Source organism: Antechinus flavipes, chromosome 5, assembly GCF_016432865.1.
Source record: "Antechinus flavipes isolate AdamAnt ecotype Samford, QLD, Australia chromosome 5, AdamAnt_v2, whole genome shotgun sequence".
Classification (NCBI taxonomy): Eukaryota; Metazoa; Chordata; class Mammalia; order Dasyuromorphia; family Dasyuridae; genus Antechinus; species Antechinus flavipes.
The window spans coordinates 22560801-22581348 of NC_067402.1; positions in this window are offsets into that span (position 1 = coordinate 22560801).

Consider the following 20548-nt stretch of genomic DNA (forward strand, 5'->3'; position numbering starts at 1 on the left):
GAATACAGAAGCATTATTAACGTTGAGTTTACATTTAATAATAATCAGAGTCACTTCCTTTTATAATACTTTGAAGTCTGTTGTAGACCTTGTAAATATTATTGCATCTGATCCAATATAATGTATTTGGAGGCAGCCTGGAAGAGTGGGGATGGGGAAGAAAACATTGACTTTGAGGCAGTAATAAGGCTAAAGTCACTTGCCTCACTTTTCCCTCCAGAACCATCTGGGGCCAGTGGTCAGATAAAGATTAGGATGACTAGAGATGGCTCTAGATGCAGTGGGAGACCTCATTAAGTTACAGGCTTTAACAGATCAGGAACAGGTGGACTCTAAATCTTTGATCCATACAACAAGCTCATAAGGCAGGTTCTAGAAGGCTTAGCTTCTTTTTATAGATGAAGAAACTAAAATTTGGAGAGTTTAGTAATAATAACTAGCATCATTTAACGCTTAAATTTTGTGAAGTGCTTTACATATGTCAATTCACAACCACTCTGTGAAATACTAATGATTGTTAGCCCCATTCTACAGATGAGGAAATTCAAATGCAGAACAGTGAAGTGATTTGCTGAGAGTCACATAAAGTACCTAACGCAAAATTCAACTCTGATCTCCCAAGTCCCCTATTCTATATCTGTCATGTTTCCTCTGTGATCATTTAAGTAGCCTTCAAATCCAAGTCTTATTCCCTAGCTCCAGTAAAAACTCATTCAACTGGCAAAGTAATAGAGGGAAACCTGGTCTTAGAAACAGAAAGGCATGAGTTCAAATCCTGAATCAAACATAAACTTGTAATCCTGCACAATCCACAGCTTTCATGACCTTATCGGATTGATGCAGAAATGTAAGATGGAGAAAATAACAGCAACCACCTCACACGGCTGTTGTGAGGATCAAATAAGGTAATGTATGCAAAGTCCTTTTGGAAATCTTCAATTGCACTGTAAATGTGAGTTATGATTGTTTTCTGCAAATTTCATCATCTTAATTGATTTTCAAAATCCCCGACAAAGACAATTAACAAGAAAATGGGATGAAATGAACTCAGCCGCACTATTGCATTACTGAAGCATCTCTAATAGTCACTGCTTGTGGCTCATCCCCTCACTTGCTATCAGAGGCTAAGAAGTAATTGTTTGGGTACAGAATAAAGTGAGAAGAAACACAAATAAGGGGAAAGAACCATGACTGAAATGTTTAACACTGAGCTTCTTTATTTTGGTAATATAAATTGTAATGCTATATTTTGTTTTACCGTTGCCTAAATGGCCCCTAATCTTTCCCCTCCCCTCCAGAGAGGAGGTAATTTTACCATCTCTGGTAAAAAAAAAAAAAAGTAAAGCATTTTAAAAAAGAAAAATAAAGAAGGGGGAAAATCAGGAGAACTGATCAATACTCCTTCACCCACCCAAATCCCTCCAAGGACAACATATGCAATGTTCTATGCTCCTAACTCTGCAAAGGAATATGTTCATGTGGTAATTTATTTTTATGTCTTTTCATTACGGCCAAGCTTATCCTTTGCAATTTTACATTTATTTTTTATTATTGTTTTTTCTGCTTATAATCTGATAGTCATATATAATTTTGTTAAAATCTGTTTACTACACTTTGTGTCAGTCTATGTAAGCCTCTCCGCTTTTCTATCTATTCTTCTCTTTCTCTTCTTCTTCTCCCTCCTTCTTATATTACCCTGCTTTACCCATAATCAGAGGACCAGGTTCAGATCTTGCCTCTGATAGTTTTTGCCTATGTGACTTTGGGTCAAAATCTTACTCTTTCTGGGTCTCAGTTTTCTCATTTTATTTACTTCTCATTATATCGCTAGGGATTGGGAACACAAGGAAAAATGAGATCATCCTTACATTCAAGGTCTTTGCACTCTCCTGGATAATTGATAGATAATGAGAATTGCCTCTAATGACATAATCTTTAATGTTCTTCCCAGCTTGAGATTTATGATTTTGTGATCCATTGCTCCCAATTTAGGGAAGTATGGAATATTCCAGGCTATTCCTGATTTTACCTGAATGTCCCTGGGCCCTGGAACTCCAATCTCTGAGCATGAATGAGATCTGTATCTGAGCACATTTTCTTATTGACTAGGAGATGTAGATGTTGCCAGATATGATTTATCAAAACAGTTAATAAAAGGCTCTGGGATATTTGTCTGTGAGATGTAGCAATAAAGTGTGACCTTGCTCAAAGGATGCTTGTATTTAATATAGTACCACCCAGCTGCTACAGAACTAAAAACTGTGACTAGAGGTGTGAGAGATGGAATACTCCATGGGATCTACCACTAATGTGTACAAGTGGTTCTTGAGAAATGAATGCTGGGAATCAGTCACCAAGGACCTCCATTGACAGGAGCAGCACCTGGGAGCTATCCAAGATGCTATATACAGCTCTGAAAAGTCACCACATTGCTTTCAAAGAGAGAGAGATACTAAGAGAATTGGAGACTGTGATACAAAAAATTTGGTTGAAAGATGGAGATGAATCAGTGTATGTGTTTGAACTGAAGATTTAGGGGCAAATCAATTATCAATCAGATCATCAGCAATCATTTATTATGGCATTGTATGTACCTGATACATTATATTGTGCTATTGTCTTATTATCATTTATTATTTTTTATTATGTATTATATATCTGCTATGTTCTATTGCACTATTGTTTCATTATCTATTATATACCTGCGATGTTCTATTCTTATTATTTCATTATTTTATCTATTATATACCTGCTGTGTTCTACTCTGTTATTATTTTATTATTTTATCTATTATATACCTGCTGTGTTCTACTCTGTTATTATTTTATTATTTTATCTATTATATATCTGCTGTGTTCTACTCTATTATTATTTTATTATTTTATCTATTATATACCTGCTATGTTCTACTCTGTTATTATTTTATTATTTTATCTATTATATACCTGCTGTGTTCTATTCTGTTATTCTGTTATTATTTTATCTATTATATAGCTGCTGTGTTCTACTCTATTATTATTTTATTATTTTATCTATTATATACCTGCTGTGTTCTACTCTGTTATTATTTTATTATTTTATCTATTATATACCTGCTATGTTCTACTCTGTTATTATTTTATGTATTATATACCTGCTATGTTCTACTCTGTTATTATTTTATTATTTTATCTATTATATACCTGCTGTGTTCTACTCTGTTATTATTTTATTTTATCTATTATATACCTGCTTTGTTCTATTGTGCTCTTATTTATTATTTTATTACCTATTATATACCTGCTATGTTCACCTGCTATGGCATTGAGGATACAAAGAAAAATGAAGTTATCCCTGCCTTGTCTTCTATCTCACAGCTGGATAGATATGACAGCTGTCTGTATGTATTCGAAGCCCATGCTTGTCACATTTGAAGAGCTCAGGGGATTCTAGAGAAGGGATTCCTTTTCAGATATTGATTAGACTCAGTGGACTCTGAGTTCCCTTCCAATGTTAAGATTCTGTGATACCTTAAAAAATATATCCAGAGTTTCCATAGTGATGTTTAGCCATTCAAATTTCCCCTTACTATTTGGGCAGGTCCAGCCGGTCCATGTACCTTTCTAACTGTTAGAGAATTCTTTAACCTGGGTTTTTGACAGCCCAGGGAGAATCTCACTCACCAGCAAGTCTTCAAGACTGCTCCTCAGATATAGTGAGTGACCAAATTGAAAGGAAAAAACATTTATTAGTCCACCAAAGAAGGTAGCTTTCTGGCAGGAGCTTCTTAAGGTACAGATTTGATTTTGTAACTTTTCAGGTCAACTTAAAGTACACAATCAGTTAGCATTTTGCATCAGAATGGAAATAGAATGAGTGGATTATCTAAACCTTCTTGTCACAGAAGATGCTAAATAAGCCAGTTTACAGAGAATATGACATTTGTTCAAGAAAATGCTTTTTCCCTTGTGGTTAGTCTCATCAGAAAGTCCTGAGTTGACAGGAAATCTCTATGATAGTAGAGAATTCTTCAAATAGATTCATTCTTGTTCATCTCACTCTTTCCAATGAAAGAAACAACCTCATAGATCTTTCTTTAGTGTCTAAGATTATTTAGGGGAAAATGTTAACTCACAGTACTCACGTGCATTCTCCTCCTTCATGTACCCATATCTCAGACTATTTCCTTCCATGTACTTGATGCTCCCATTAAAAAAAAAATATCTTTCCATCCTCCAAATGTTCCAAGTTTTTTTCCTGCCATTGTGAATTTAGAATTTCCTATGCATAAAATATAAACCACCAATTCTTTTGCCTTTTAAATTCTTAATGACCCTTTAAATCCCAATTGAAATACCCCCTTTTCTTTGAACACTCCCTTTCCCCCCTGCTCATTAATGACTTTTCCATAAAAGATCCTTGTTTCATACCCCTCTGTGCACTATGGCTACTAGAATTAATATCTTCCTACCCATACATACTAAAACTCCCTGAGCACAGGCACCATGACCTATCTAAGTTTTGTAACTTAGTCTGTATGGACATTGTTCTCTCATGGGAGAGATGCAGATTGGGCCTGTGATGCCTGTGATGTAGGGAACTCCAAGATAAAGAAACTCCTCCTACAAAGACAGTTTGGCACCTTTTCTGTAATTTATAGTCCCAGAGTTGTCTAAAGCACCGAGAGATTAAATAACTTGCTCAGGAACACATAAACAGTATATGGGAGAGGTGAGATGCGAAGCCTGGTTCTCCTGGTCCTAAGCCTGGCTGTGAAGAGTTGAATGCATGTCCCAAGACTTCAAGGTCATTTATTCCTCTTATTCTTTGTCAGTTAATAAACATTTATTAAATGCCTATTACATACCACTGTGCTAAGTGCTAGGGAAACAAAAAAGGGCTAAAGAGAGTCCCTGCTGTCAAGAGCCTGGCAGTTTTTGTTTTATTTTGGTGGGGAACAGCTGGAAGACATCTATGTACAAAAATGTATACACATATATTGTGTGTGTGTGTATGTGTATGTATATATATACACACATGCATATATATATATATATATGTATATATACACATATTGAGAAAGAGAGAGAAACATAGAGGAGAGAGAGACAGTGATGAAGGGAGGAGAGAGAGAGAGACAGAGACAGAGACAGAGACACAGAGACAGAGAGAAAGAGAGAGAGAGAAGAGACAGATACAGACACATACACAGATAGTGACAGATAGACACAGAGTCAGAGACACACATACAAAGAGAGGAGATAGAGAAACAAAATGAAAGAGACAGATAATGAGAAAAAGACAGAAGCAGAAGAGAGAGAGAGAGAAGAGACAGAGACAGAAAAAAGAGAGAAAGAGACAAAGAGAGAAGAGGAAAAGACAGAGGAAAGACATGTACACAAAAAGAGACAGAAGGACACACAGAGAGAGGAACAGAGAAAGAGAGAGAGAGAAACACATTTAAAATAATCAACAGAGGGAAGGACTGGGGAGATGGGAGAGACTTCTTGTAGAAGGTGGAATTTTATCTGGGCTTGAAGGAAACCAGGAAAGATCAGCAGAGATGAGGAGGGAGAACATTCTTGGCTTGGGGATAGCTAATGAAAATATTCAGTCATGGAATAGAGAAATAGAGTGTTTAATGTAAGAAATAGAAAGGAGGCTGTGTGTGTGTGTGTGTGTGTGTGTGTGTGTGTGTGTGTGTGTGTATGGGTGTAAAATAGAGGGATAGGTTATGAAGGGCTTTGCCTGCCAAATATAAGATTTTATATTTGATCCAACAATCTCTTCAAGAATTGTAGGCAGAAACTCATATTGAAACACAGTCAGAAATATCTCCCCAATGGCTTCTCAGCCTTCTCCTCAGCCACACTCCCAGAATAACTATGAGGGCCTTCAGGCTCTCATGCACTTGAGTGATGCTTCAACAGCCTTTTGAAAGAAAGAGGTCCAGCCTCAGAGGCAGGAAGACCTCAGTTCATGTCCTGCTGAGAACTGTGTGACTCTGGGTGCCATTGTTGGCTCACAGCAGCTCTCTCAGATTATAAATTTCCGATGATTCACTGATTCTTGGTTTTCTACAATGTGGTTTCCCCACATTAGTGAAATCACAGACTGAGCCCAAAAGAAAAAACAAATGCAAACATAAAGAAAACAAGATTTTGAATATAGGATTCCTAGGGCCATGTTCGTTGCCTCTGCTCCTTTCTAAATCAGGTACAATTTTTTTTTTGGGGGGGGGGGGGAAGTAAAATTAAGTAAGAAAAAAATCTTTCAGTCATCTGGAGCTTTCCCAAAGTGAACAACATAAAAATCTAATCTATAATCTCTCGTTTTGTGGTTTGATACAAGGGCTAATGTTTGATACAAGTTCCATATTATTCACATGTTGGCCACATGACCCTAGGCAAGTCTCTTTATGTCTAATTTTCTTCATCTGTAAGCTAATTATGATGATAATGGTAATAATAATAATAGTAATAATAATTCACACTTATACACCACTTACTCTATGCCAGGCACTATGCTAAAGACTTCACAAAGATTATTTCACTTGATCCTTCCAACAACCAGGGAGGCGAGTATGGTGATTATTTCCTTTTTATGAGGATGTTGGACCTAATGTCCTCAAAGGGCCTCGCTAGTTCTAAATCTATGATTTTATTCTGAAGAGAATCTGTTATTTTATTTTAGCTAATACAAAAATTATTATTACAATTCCTTTTCTTCTGACCTCATAAATAATTTTGAGTGGACATAGCCTGGTCTATGCTTTGAGCCATCTGATTAACTGTTACTTAGTTCATTTTACTTCAGCCACTGGCTTGAATTGGACTTACTCCAAGCTAGCATTTGTTCTTCTGAATCTGCAAAGCGTTGTGTTCCCTGCATGTTCCCCATTTTCCAGGATCATCTCCCAGATTTTCCATAGTTAAAGCTCACAGAAAGACATGGAAAACATTATTGAATGTCTTCATTTCTTGCTTCTCATAGGCTTCTTTATTTATTGGCTTGGAATATAGAAAATGAAACCAAGACTAAGGCAAGCCTCTTTTCCTATGCTTTCATTTCAGCTGGTTTTGGAAAAGCTAATGTGGAAAACACACACACACACACACACACACACCAGACTTTTGTACAAATTCACATCCAAAGGATTAGTCCAGAGACATCTGGACTTTATGTGACTACTTGGCACCCAACAATATACATATCCTTTCCCCCACTCTATCTAGCTAATAAATACTTGTAAATGAATGGATGCAAAAGCATTTATTATGTGCCAAGCACTGGAAATGCAAATAGAAAAATGCAAGTCTCTGCTTTTTTGGACTCACTCTTTAAGTTGGAGAGACGACATATAAAACAAAGTTTACTCTTTAGAAAGCCTGGGAAGTGGTAAAGCTATGGTGGTAGAGGGGGTGGCAAGATCGAGTCCTTAGGATCCACAAGAAGAGCCAACATTTAGCATTATAGTGTAACATTTCGATGACAGTGCTTGTGAATCATTGGGCATCAAAGCAATACAAATGGGAAGATTGGCAAGCCATCCTACCTGAAGCAGCTAGACATCCTGCAGGAAAGGTAGAAGGCAGCCTGTGTCAGGCAAGCTGAACCTCAAAGTTTTGGGAATAGAAGGGGACCTAAACCACCACACCTGATTTTAGCCCAATCCGTTCAGCTGTCACTGAGAGAAGAAATAATAGTGAAGGATCCGTCTCATTCATTGCCACCAGCAATAACTTGCTGACCCATTGTCACCATCAGATAGAAAAACATAGGACCCCTGGACTTGGGAGCAATCCCCAGACCCTTAATCCTGCTTCTAGCTCAATGTTTAGAGTTGTCATCTGAGATGAGAGACAGCTCCTGTGGAGACAGAGTCAGCCATATCCTCCAAATGTCAACTAACTGCCATTCACAGGGCAAACAAACCAGCTTGCCTAAGGCAGCAAGGAAAGTCAAGAGACAGCTGCACCAGGTAGGTCAAACCACTAGCACCCCTTGACCACCATCTCCCCTCAGACCCTAATGGAGATATCTCAGGACCTTGAATACAATCTTTGGATTGTATAATCCTTACAATAATGCTTACTACTATCCCCACAATCATCATCCTAGCAGGCCACTCGTATGGAGATTTCCTCCTCATCATATATTACCCAGATGCCTTTCCTTAGAGAGTTTACCTTCACCCCTATCTCACATGAAAACATGGTCCTTCTCTTCACCAAAGAAAATCTTTCTATGTGCATACGTGATCCGATTTTATCCAGTCTCCTCAGGTAGATCACCCTCACCCCATTTTAATGCTATATTCTCATTTAATTTTAATGCCCTTCTGCCTACTGATTGATATACCACTCTCTACAAAGTTGCCCATGTCTGTTTTTTTTTTTAAGTCCTCACTTGATCCATCCATCCCCACCAGCTATCCTTCCACATCTCCCCTTCTTTTCATAGTCAAACTCCTGGAAATAATTGTTTACAATTAGTACCTCCATTTGTTGTCCCCTCACTCTCTTAAGTTCCAGAGTTTGGTTTTGGACCTTCTCATTCAATTAAAATTATTTTCCCCAAAGGTACCAAAGATTTCCTAATTCATCAAATCTAATGGACTTGTCTTAGTCATCATTTTTTCTTGCCTCTACGCACTTTTGGACACTATAGAGTTTTCCTTGGCAAAGAGAAGGGCCACCTCTTCCTGTGAGATGGAGGTGAATGCAGTCAATAGGGGCTTCCTCTTCTCCATATAGGCCATTTTCTTGATGATCTCATCTCCCATGGATTCATCTATCACCTGCATAATACAATATCATATAATAATATATCATCTGTATAATACTGATTCCTAGACCTAATCACTCTAGGCTGACCTCACAACTCTACTGTTCTATTGGACATCTCAAACTGGATGCCCAATTGGCATCTTAGACTTTGGATGTCCAATACTGAATTCGTTATCTTTTTTTTTTTCAAATCCTCCCCTTTCCCAAATTTCTTGATTACCATTGAGGAAACCACTGTTTTCTCAGTTACCTGAGTTTGAACATTCATCACATCATAGTCTCTCTCACCTCTCCAATCTGTTCTAACAGTCACCTGTACTATTGCAATTACTGCTGGTTGATCTCACTGCCCTGGATCTCTCCCCACTCCAATCTTTCCTCCACTCATCTGCCAAAGTCACCTTCATAAAAATAGTCCTGACCATGTCAATCCCCCTAGTTGACAAACTCCAGTGGGTCCCCATTATATCTACTGTCAAATATTAAATCTTCTGTGTGACATTCACTGTCCTTTGTAATATAGTCCCCTCCCATCTTTCCAACTCTCTTAAATCTTACTCCCCTCCACATTCTTTGCAGTCTAATGCTTCCCGTGTCCTAATCATTCTTTACCCAAGATGCTCTGTCTCCTGACTCAGCATATTTCCACCATGTAACCTTCATGTCTGGAATTTTTTTTTCTTTTCTCATTTCTGTTTCTTTGCTTTCACAACTTTCTTCAAATCTCACTTTCTCCAAAAAGTCTTTCCAAGTAGCCTTTACTATGGTACCATTTCTCTCTCAACCTGTCCTCCCATCTGTCTTGAATGTCACTTATTTGTACACAGTTGTTTGAATGTTGTTTCCCCAATTAAATTTATGAGCTCTTTGAGAACTGGAGTTTTTTTTTTAATTTTTATTTTTTTATCCTGGAAAGTTAGCATGGTGGCTGGTCCAGAGTAGGTGCTTAATAAATATTTATTGATTGAGTGAATGTGACCTAGCAACTGTTGCTGTAGGAGATACATTCATATCTATAGAGGAAAGTTGCAAAGGGCTTTTAAGTCAGAGAATTTCTGAATATTTCTAGGGAAATCAAAATGACAATTCTTTTTTATTTGATTTTATTTAGTAAATAGTACTTTTTCCAACTACATGCAAAGCTAGTTTTCAGCATTCAGTTTTGTAAAAACTTATGATCCAAATTTTTCTCCTTCTCTCCCTTTCTCCCCTCCCCAAGACAGTAAGCAATCTGATATAGGTTAAATACCAACATTCATATTTAATAAGATTTTGAGTTTCAAGCTTTTTCTCCCTTTCTCCCTTCCATTCTTTCTCCCCAGAAGTCAAGAAATCTGATATAGCATATGCCTATGCATAAACATATGCACAGAAATGGATGTATTGTTTATTATATGTAGAATATTTTACTAAGGGAAGTCCATTCTTTAATTCAGCAACTATTTATTGATCTACTATTATACAAAGCTGAACATAGCAGGCTTCAACCAGAGTTGTAGAATGTCTTTTCCTGAGAGTTTTTAAAAAAATATATTTATTTCTTTTCATTCTATGATGTCAAAATAGCATCCAAATCTACTCTGGAGGAGATGGATCAAGGACCCTTTTACTGTCATTTTATGTGAAGATTAGAAGTAGGATAATATAGTGGGAAGACAACTGAATTCAAAGTTCGGAGAGAGGTGGGTTTGAATTCTGCCTCAGATTCTTATTGCTTTGATGATCAAAGGCAATCTCACCTTCTCTGAGCCTCAGGTTTCTCATCTGTAAGAAGGTAGAATAACATGCTAGTTCCTTTAGACTTGTGATAGAGACATTCGCATTCAGAAAGAGAACTATGGGGCCTGAATATGGATCACAAGGTAGTATTTTCACCTTTTTGGCTGTTGTTTGCTTGATTTTTTTTTCTTACTCATTTTTTTCTTTCTTTTTGATCTGATTTTTCTTGTGCAGCATGATAAATGTGGAAATGAATTACTTGCTGTCTAGGGGAGGAAGGAAGGAGAAAAAATGTGTGAGGGTGAATGTTGGATGAAAGATAGTTTTGCATATATTTTGAAAATAAAAAGCTATTATCAAAATTAAAAAGATGGGGAAAATAAGAATAGTTGGATATTATTAGTGAAATAATGTATGTGAAATAGTATATATGGTCAGTTGCTATTATTATTTTGACGATTGTTATTATAAAACTCTTCATGAGTGGGTCCATACAAAAGTTAGTCACAACTGCACAAATATCAGGACAGAGATTAGCCAAAGTAACATTTTTTTTTTTACTTTAATAGCTAAAAACTGGGGAGAGAAGAAGGAAGACAAGTAGATGCCATAGAAGAGCTTTATTTCAATTTCATCTTGTTTATCCTGAGATCTATAATTAGTTGGTCAGAGTCTATGACTCTGAAGCAAGTGGGTCCTTGTAAGGAAGTTTGAAGATCACTAAGAACATGTGCACAAGCTGAGATGGCCCTTGTTTGACCAAATATTTACTTCCACTGGAACCTTTCCTCTTCTCTACTTCAGATATTTGTGAGACATTAGTCTCAATCTCTCTCTCTCTGTGTGTCTCTCTGTGTGTGTCTCTGTCTCTCTGTCTGTCTCTGTCTCTCTCTCCCGCCCTCTTTCCCTTCCTCCTCCCTTCTCTCTCTCCCCCCTTCTCTCTCCCCTCCGTCTCCCTCCTTTTCTCCCCTTCTCTGTTTGCATGCATAAGCATCTATGGATATGGTACACAGTCCCTTGTGCTCTTTCTACCTCTCTCTCTCTTTTACTTTGAACATGACTTTCCTTGAAACCACTCAGCTCCTTAAGGCCCCTGGAAGCTTTCATTGTTTCCATTCTAATCCCAGCTTTTTAAGAGGTGAATCCCTATCCACCATGTTTGAAGCTTCTCTTTTGAAACCCCTTTTTGAGCCTAGTCAATGCTAAAAAGGAGAAACTGTTCCAAAAGAAAGGAAGGTTTTAAGGCTGCTTCAAAGCTGTCAGAAGGGTTTGCTTTGTACCTGCTGCTTAAGATTCCTTTAAATCCTCATTGTTCTGGCTAAGGGTTCATTTTCGTTCTCAAATACTCCCTTGAAACTCCAATATTCTGCAAAGACATATTTGGAAGCTGAGGTGAAGAAAGATGGGAAATTTTGGCCCAAGTATCTGGGGAATGACTTGTCACTCAACTCTGTCTGTTTTGTTAAGACTACCTAGACAGCCCTACCTCATCACAGTCTGAGAGGAGCACTCTGGTTTGGCAATATCCCACTGCCAAATCCTGACTCCCAGGACAAACTTCCAACACTCCTGTTTTTTTTTTTTGAGACTTTAGGAAGGATATTACCTGAGAACTGGAATAATGACATTACTACTTTCACCAATGGCACCACATAGTCTTGACTAGGAAGGCCTTTGATAATTGGAATGGGAGGGGGGGGATTTTTCCAAGCTATGTCTAGTGCTTTAAATGAATCATTGATTTCATTGTTTGGCTTTAGCAAATCATCCTGTCCAAGGTTAGAAATATTTGATCTGCTTTATGTTCAATGAAACAGTAGAAATATGTCCAACCCTTGCCTTTGTTTAATGGCATAAATGCCCTCGCAAAAATCCTCAGATATCTTCTTATGCTGTTGGGATAGCCCTGAGTTTTTGAAGTTTGGTTTATAGACTCTAAGATCAGGCAAGTTCTACCAAGCTGTAAAGATTGTGAGTTGAGTCCAGTGATAGAATCTGCAGCTACAAACTTCAGGAAGCATGGAGAAGGTCATTACCATAGATTAGTGATAATAGGATGAATTCTTTGGCCATGGGAAATGGCCACAAATCTCCCCAGAGAATGAAAATACTCATCATGCTAGTTTTTTTTTTTCTTACATTGCTTGTTATCACAACTGTCACAGCATCATGTCTAGCATAGATATATTCCAGCATTTGCTTTACTATTAACTTGGAAAATCATTCAAAGAAGGTACATTTGAAATATTTGGCACCATAAAATGCCGGATACAAACTTAAACTAGTGTTTCCTTATGGGGAAAGACCCTGACATCCTAATCAGATTAAAACAATTTTCATTTTTTTTCTCGCTTGTCATGATTTTGACTACAGACCACATTTAAAAAGTGAAAAATGGTTGGAAATTGCCAAGAATTAAAATTCACAATTAGATCCAGCAGAGAAATAAATCAAATAAAAGAATGGCCAATTTTTTTTTTTATTACTTTGAAAATGCCAACTTGAATTCCAGGAAAGATTTGAATTTGGGATGGCTGTAGAAGACACAACTGTAAAATCGCTGTTGAATACTCAAATGATCACGTTTGGTTGTTTTTGAATATTTCATTATTTCACTCCACTATGTCACTATTCTCTGGGCAGATTATATTTATTATGAAATTCTAATTTAGCAAACATCTAAAACAACTCTTAAAAATGTGGGAATAAAAGATACTAAAGAAGGGAAAGGGACCTGTATGTGCCAAAATGTTTGTGGCGGCCCTGTTTGTAGTGGCTAGAAACTGGAAAATGAATAGATGCCCATCAATTGGAGAATGGCTGGGTAAATTGTGGTATATGAATGTTATGGAATATTATTATTCTGTAAGAAATGACCAGCAGGATGCATACAGAGCTGCTTGGAGAGAGTTACATGAACTGATGCTGAATGAAATGAGCAGAACCAGGAGATCATTATATACTTCCACAACAATACTGTATGAGTATGTATTCTGATGGAAGTGGATTTTTTTGACAAAGAAACCTAACTCAGTTTCAATTGATCAATGATGGACAGAAGCAGCTACACCCAAAGAAAGAACACTGGAAATGAATCTAAACTGTTTGCATTTTTGTTTTTCTTCCCGGGTTATTTATACCTTCTGAATCCAATTCTCCCTGTGCAACAAGAAAACTGTTCGGTCCTGCAAACATATATTGTATCTAGGATATACTGCGACAGATTTAACATATATAGGACTGCTTGCCATCTAGGGGAGGGAGTGGAGGGAGAGAGGGGAAAAATCGGAACAGAAGTGAATGCAAGGGATAATGCTGTAAAAAATTACCCAGGCATGGGTTCTGTCAATACAAATTTATTATAATAAAAAAAAGAGAGAAAAAAAAAGAAAAATGCCTAAAAATGTGGGAACAAAATAATCACAATGTTTATGATATTCTTCATTGATGAATTAAAAAAATAAAACCCTTAGAATTTGAATAAATGACACTCAACAAATTGAGCAGTATAGCAATGTTTTTGTAATGCTGTGGCCTCTTATAATTTAAAGTTGGAAAGCAGTTCAGAGGACAATTTCTCATCTTCCTTCATGCACATATCCCATCTAAAACATAGGTAAGACAATTCCTAGATAGACTCCAGATTCAGGCCACCTCCTCTGTCCTTTGTATTCCAGAATCTTCTATGATGCTCCAGAAGCCATTTTCTAAGACCCGGATACCAATAAAATTTCCTCAGTCTTAACCAAAGTCTCTCAGGCTAACCCTCCAAAAACTCCTGTTCTGTGAGTCTGACTTTTGGGGGTCTCAGGGACAAAATGTATCACTACTTAGACGACATAAAACTTAGAGAATATTGAATAGTCTATCACTCTCTCTGTCAAAAGAACCAGGATTCTTTGGGGTTAATGTACATACCCATTGTTATTTCTCTCCTTTCAGTGATTCTGAATCTTTGCATCCTTTTGAACAAATCCTCTTCTCCATTCCCAGCTGACTGCTCCATATATCCCTTTGTGTTCAATCTGATCCTGCAAATATCCTACTCTAAATCTACCTTCCCCTTCCATTGTGCTTGATAGAATTCCTGTTTCAAGATGATCCTCCTCCTTTTTATCTCAAACTTTGTTTTTTTTCTCATTTCTTTAATCTTTTGCTGCTTACTGAGATGGGACTTCATCTTGTTGACAATGATTCCTTAGTCACTTTTTCCATCATTGAATGCACTTTCATTCATACCCCACCCTAAATTCTTATCTTGTCTCTCACTCCACATATCTAATCTGTCACCAGTTTTTTTTTTTCTATTTTCACATCTCTCCTAAACATCTCTTTACTGACCCAAAAATTTCCCTCAAGATTTGAGGAGTAGGGTAGAGTGCTATGGTTGCCCATTCAAGTGGGTACAAGTAGGGTAAGAAAGTCAGAGCCAAGCCAGTGAGGAAGAAGTAGAGGTCAATACAACATGCTTGGTGCATAAATATATTGTACTAACTTTTTTATGTTGCATTGTTCCCTACCACCTCTACCACTTTCCCTCTATCCTTCAACTATACTCATTGCAAGTGAAGATACTTTCTCTTTCTTTATTCTTAATTTTCCTTCTTCCCTCCCTCCTTCCTTCCCTTCTTTCTTTCCTCCCTCCCTCCTTCCCTTCCTTCTTTCCTCCATTCCTCCTTTCCTTCCTTCTTTCCTTCCTCCATTCCTCCCTCTTTCTTTCCTTCCTCCCTCCCTCCCTCCTTTCCTTCCTTCCTTCCTTTTTTCTTTCCTTCCTTCCTTCCTTCCTTCCTTTTTTCTTTCCTTCCTTCCTTCCTTCCTCCTTCCTTCCTTTTTTCTTTCCTTCCTTCCTTCCTTCCTTCCTTCCTTCCTTCCTTTCTCTATTTAATTTATTCCCTCTCTTCTACTCAGGACAATGCCTGGCACAGAAATTGTATTTAATAAATCTTTGTTTAATTCAGTTGACTCTACAACCCCTTCTCTTCACCTACACATGGATAAAGAGAGGTCAGTAGCCATTAACTACTTGAAAAGTATGGAATGTAATGGGGGTTCTTTAAGGTCATTTTTATATAAGATTGGAATTCATTCATTAAAACTCATTTTAGTACAATGAAATAAAAAAAAATCAGTGAAATTTCTAAAATCTGACTTCTATGTGACCCATTCAATACTAAAGAATTCTGTTAATGAAACATAATTCTGATTCCTGAAATGTCTGCAAGAAAGCAAATCCATCTTGGCACAGAGCTCCATACCCACATCTCCACTTACCTACCTAGATCTCTATTTTCTATTTTATGAGAACAAGAGACATTATCCAGTAATTCCGTGCAATAACCATCCATCCTCTAAGCTTCTCCCACTGACAAAGTCCAAATGATACAATGATTCAAGGCCCAATCCTGCATAACAAAAGTTTATAATACTTGCTTTTCTCACAGTTTGAGCCAACTAAGAAAATGAGTCCCCAACCTCCACCAGATTGAATCACACATCTGTTCTAGGGGAAGAAAAAGAGCTCTTTTTTAATGGTTAATTTTAATTTTCCACATAACATCCATCATCTTCTCCCTCATCAAAAACCAAGCTGATGAAGAGCTAAGTGTATCTGGTAAACACTAAGGTGGCTGCTATAACAGCTGTGTATGTTCCAGTTATTTATACCTTTTACATAATCAATTTACTTGCTGATACTGTGTATGTGCCTATATTTTATGTGATATACATTTACCTATATAGGAATAATTATTAGTAGAAAAAAGTAGGAATGATCAAAAATGTGAAAAGAGAAAATAATTCTCACTAGCAAAATACCTTCATTCAATTAGTGTATAAATCAATGTAACAGATGGTGGCAGCAGTCATATGACTTTATCCCTGATTTACATGGGAATGTAAGCAGCTGGGTGATATAGTGGGTCTAATATCAGACTTGCAATATCACGAAGATCTTAGCTCTGATATTGCCTCAGATACTCATTACCTCTGTGGTCCTAGGCAAGTCACTTCTCCCTTCTCAGCCTCGGTTTATTCATCTCTAAGATATATTATTTTCCTCATAGAGTTGTTTTAAATGAGAAGTTCTTTGTAAAGTGCTTTGCAAACCTCAAAGCCCCTTATTACTATTGTTATTATGTAATTCATTTAGACCTATGAGTGGAATCTTGTACTAAAATAAAGAGCAAGATCAGGAATCTATAAGTAATTGCGACTTAATAAATGCTTATTGATTAATTGATTGACCTTATGATCCCCCTAACCCAAACAGAATATTCTCTCTCTTTGCCTTCCCCTTAGAGAATTCCTAATTTTCTTCCTTCGAAAGACTGTTCAGGTGCCATCACTTACACAAGCCTTTTCCTAATCCCCAGGGTTGTTAGCACTGCCTCATTCTTGAAATAACTCTGTATATACTGTTTTGTTATGTATTACTTTTAGTAGAATACATCTTGAACAGAAACTATTGGATAGTATTAGATAAATTTTATTATAGTTGAGGAAACTGAGGCACAATGGCTGACTTGCTCAGGGTCACATGATTAGTATGTGATTTAATGGGGATTGAAATTTAAGTCCTTCTGCTCCCAAGTCTAAAGTATTCAAAGCCTGGAACAAGATCTGGTATACAGAAGGTGTTTAATAGGTGCTGTTAGCTTAAAAAAAAAACAATCTTTGCTTTTGGAAAAGAATAGCTAGAGCAGAGAGGCTACAAAAGCATTTTACTTATTCTTTTTTCCCAACTGTGCTTGCTTGTGGTGGAAGAAAGCTGCAAGAAGAAAGAGACAAGGATTGAAAATGGGAGGGAAGAAGGTAGTCAGTCTCTGAAGAAGAGAGGGGGCCAGCAGAAGAGATTAGAGGAGGTAGGGAGAAAGTTAAGACATGACAGGAACAAGCAAAGAGAAACACAATGGTAAGTGTGAGATCAAGGTTTCCACTAGAGAGACAATGAAGGAAGAAAGGATGAGGGTGGAGAATGCTGGAGAGAAGATGGCGAGCATCCATAGTGGTTTCTGAAACCAAAGCAACGTGAAAGCATAAAGAGAGAAGAGAAGGAGCTATTTTATCTATGAGACAAAAATTTCAAGTTTGAAATTTTGCATATGGGGACAAAAAGAAAGAATAAATAGAGAAGCCCAAATACCAAGAAAACAAAACAAAAAAGACAAGAAAATATTCAGGACAGCTTGGGAAAAAGGCATTCATAACTCACGGAAGGGTCGACAGAAGTACATATAAGAAATAGTGCTTTTGTTTTTTAGCTCTGATTGTGGAGAGTGAGAAAAAAGACATCAATGGTAGTCATGGGCCCACAGAATCCTGGAGATGGCACCAAGCCTGCCATTAGTGTCCTATTTCCCCTTTGAGCTATTTGCTAGACAGGGACAAGAGACAATGAAGATGAAAACCAAACATTTGCATCTTCTAGCAGGAGAGGAAATATTCACCACAAAAATAGCATGCATTTCTTTAGTATTTGACGGCTTACTATCCTCCCTCCCCACAAAGACTCGGAGGATGAGTCATTCAAGTGATGTCTTTTACAAAAGAGGAACTTGTCACTCTGAGAATTTAGATGACTTGTCCCAGATTATTAAGGAAGCAAGTATCAAAGGCAAGACTCAAATTCAGCCCTTCCTTTCTTTTTTTTTTCTTTTTTTAAAATAACTTTTTATTGACAGAACCCATGCCAGGGTAATTTTTTACAACATTATTCCTTGCACTCACTTCTGTTCCGATTTTTCCCCTTCCTCCTTCTACCCCCTCCCCCAGATGGCAAGCAGTCCTATACATGTTAAATAGGTTACAGTATAGCCTAGATATAATATATGTGTGTAGAACCAAACAGTTCTCTTGTTGCCCAGGAATAACTGGATTCAGAAGGTAGAAATAACCCAGGAAGAAAAACAAAAATGCAAGCAGTTTATATTCATTTCCCAGTGTCCTTTCTTTGGGTATAGCTGCTTCTGTCCATCATTTATCAATTGAAACTGAATTAGCTCTCTTTATCAAAAAGATCCACTTCCATCAGAATACATCCTCATACAACATTGTTGTTGAGGTATATAATGATCTCCTGGTTCTGCTCATTTCACTCAGCATCAGTTCATGTAAGTCTCGCCAGTCCTCTCTGTATTCATCCTGCTGGTCATTTCTTACAGAATAATAATATTTCATAATGTTCATATACCACAATTTACTCAACCATTCTCCAATTGTTGGGCATCCATTCATTTTCCAGTTTCTGGCCAGTACAAAGAGGGCTGCCACAAACATTCATGCACATACAGGTCCCTTTCCCTTCTTTAATATCTCTTTGGGGTATAAGCCCAGTAGAAACACTGCTGGATCAAAGGGGATGCACAGTTTGATAATTTTTTGAGCATAGTTCCAAATTGCTCTCCAGAATGTTAGCCCTTCCTTTCAACAAACTCAAAGTTCTTTGCATTATGTAACACTCTCTCCATGGTGCTGCTCCATCAGTCAACAAGCATTTATTAAGAGCCTATTATGGAGCTGGGTATGGACGGTATGGGGTGTTCAGGAGGACAATTATATCTGGTGAGAGGGCTAACTGAGGCCTTTCCAGGACTTCACCTTTGGTATCCACCCATCACCCAGCTCTCACCTATGCCTCCAAGAAGCTATAGCAGGTACAGAAGTTCCATGCTGGTAAACTTCTCAGGACATGGACTAAATGAGGTTAAGGGTAACCATTAAAGACTTAGGAGGATGTCTATCCCAAGCATATGAAGGCTTTCTCCAGCAGAATGGGAAGACAAGAATAATTTGTTCCAAATGCCATGAAGGCTGTTGAAGCAGGTATCGGGGAGCACTTGTTTGTCTTTCAATCTTGAAGAGGACCATGACCTCAGGGAGGTGATACCATGACAGGTAAGTGAATTGCATTTAATTTTTAAAAATCTTTTTTGACTTAGAGCTTAAACTTAGACATCTAAGACAGTAAGGTCAGTCCAACTCATGGCCAGTCATCCTGACTTTTGTGTTGTCACTATGAGATTTTGATGACTCTGGAAGAGAGTGAGACTGATGACTTTGAGTAACTCTGCTTCATTTCAATCTAAAATAAGTGCATGTCAGTAAGTGCATAGGTTCTGTCACTGGTCTTTGAAAATGAAAGGACTTAACAACAATCATGTGACAGACACTACGGTGCTTGTGAAATAAAGACAAAAAAAAAATCAAACAATCCTTGGGCCAAAGTAGCTTCCATGTTCAGTATTGTTTATTTCTGATACCCATATTGAGACTTTCTCAAACCTCCATATCTGTTTGGATATTCCATGCAGGCATTTTCTGCTCATGAATAATATTTTGATTCAAGATCCTCACTCAAAATGGAGCTTCTGGCCTTGGTTCAAAATTTTAAGATGCCTGGGAACGTGGTGTATTCCCGTAAGGTGTTAGTATTCTAGACACCCTATAAAATACATGATTATTTACTTAATCTTTTTGGCCAGCTTCTATTGACTTGTGCTAAAAGGCATATGTGTTATCTCATGATATTTCAAAAGTAACAATGTCTAGCTCATACAACTGCTGATTTTAGCAGAATTCATTTCCTCTGAGCTAAATTCTGGAACGCAAAACATAGACAGTGGTTTGTGCCTTCCCTTGGCTTTCAGGCTTTCTTAAGGAAACAGAAAATTTATGCCAGTTTCTATCAAATGAATCCCAAAGAAGTTATCTTTGTTTATGTGTTTCTTCAAAACAATTCTGAGTGCCTGCTCAGTGCACAGGTCTATGATTCGGGTTAAGAGATATACAAACAGGCATAAGACTTGACTCCTGCTCTATTCTCAAGAAGCTTTTCTAGAGCTTTTTATTTTTTATGTTGGGGAGGTGGGGAGGGATTTCCTGACCTATAATTTCATTGATTATGTAGAGCCCAGTTTCTTAAACTTTGGATCATGAGCCTACATGAGATCTTGTAATTGAATGTGGGGGTTGCAAAATTATGATTTACCATTAATAAATATTTGATTTATATGCCTATTTCATGTACTTGGGGTTATATAAAATATTAACAAGAAAAAAAATTA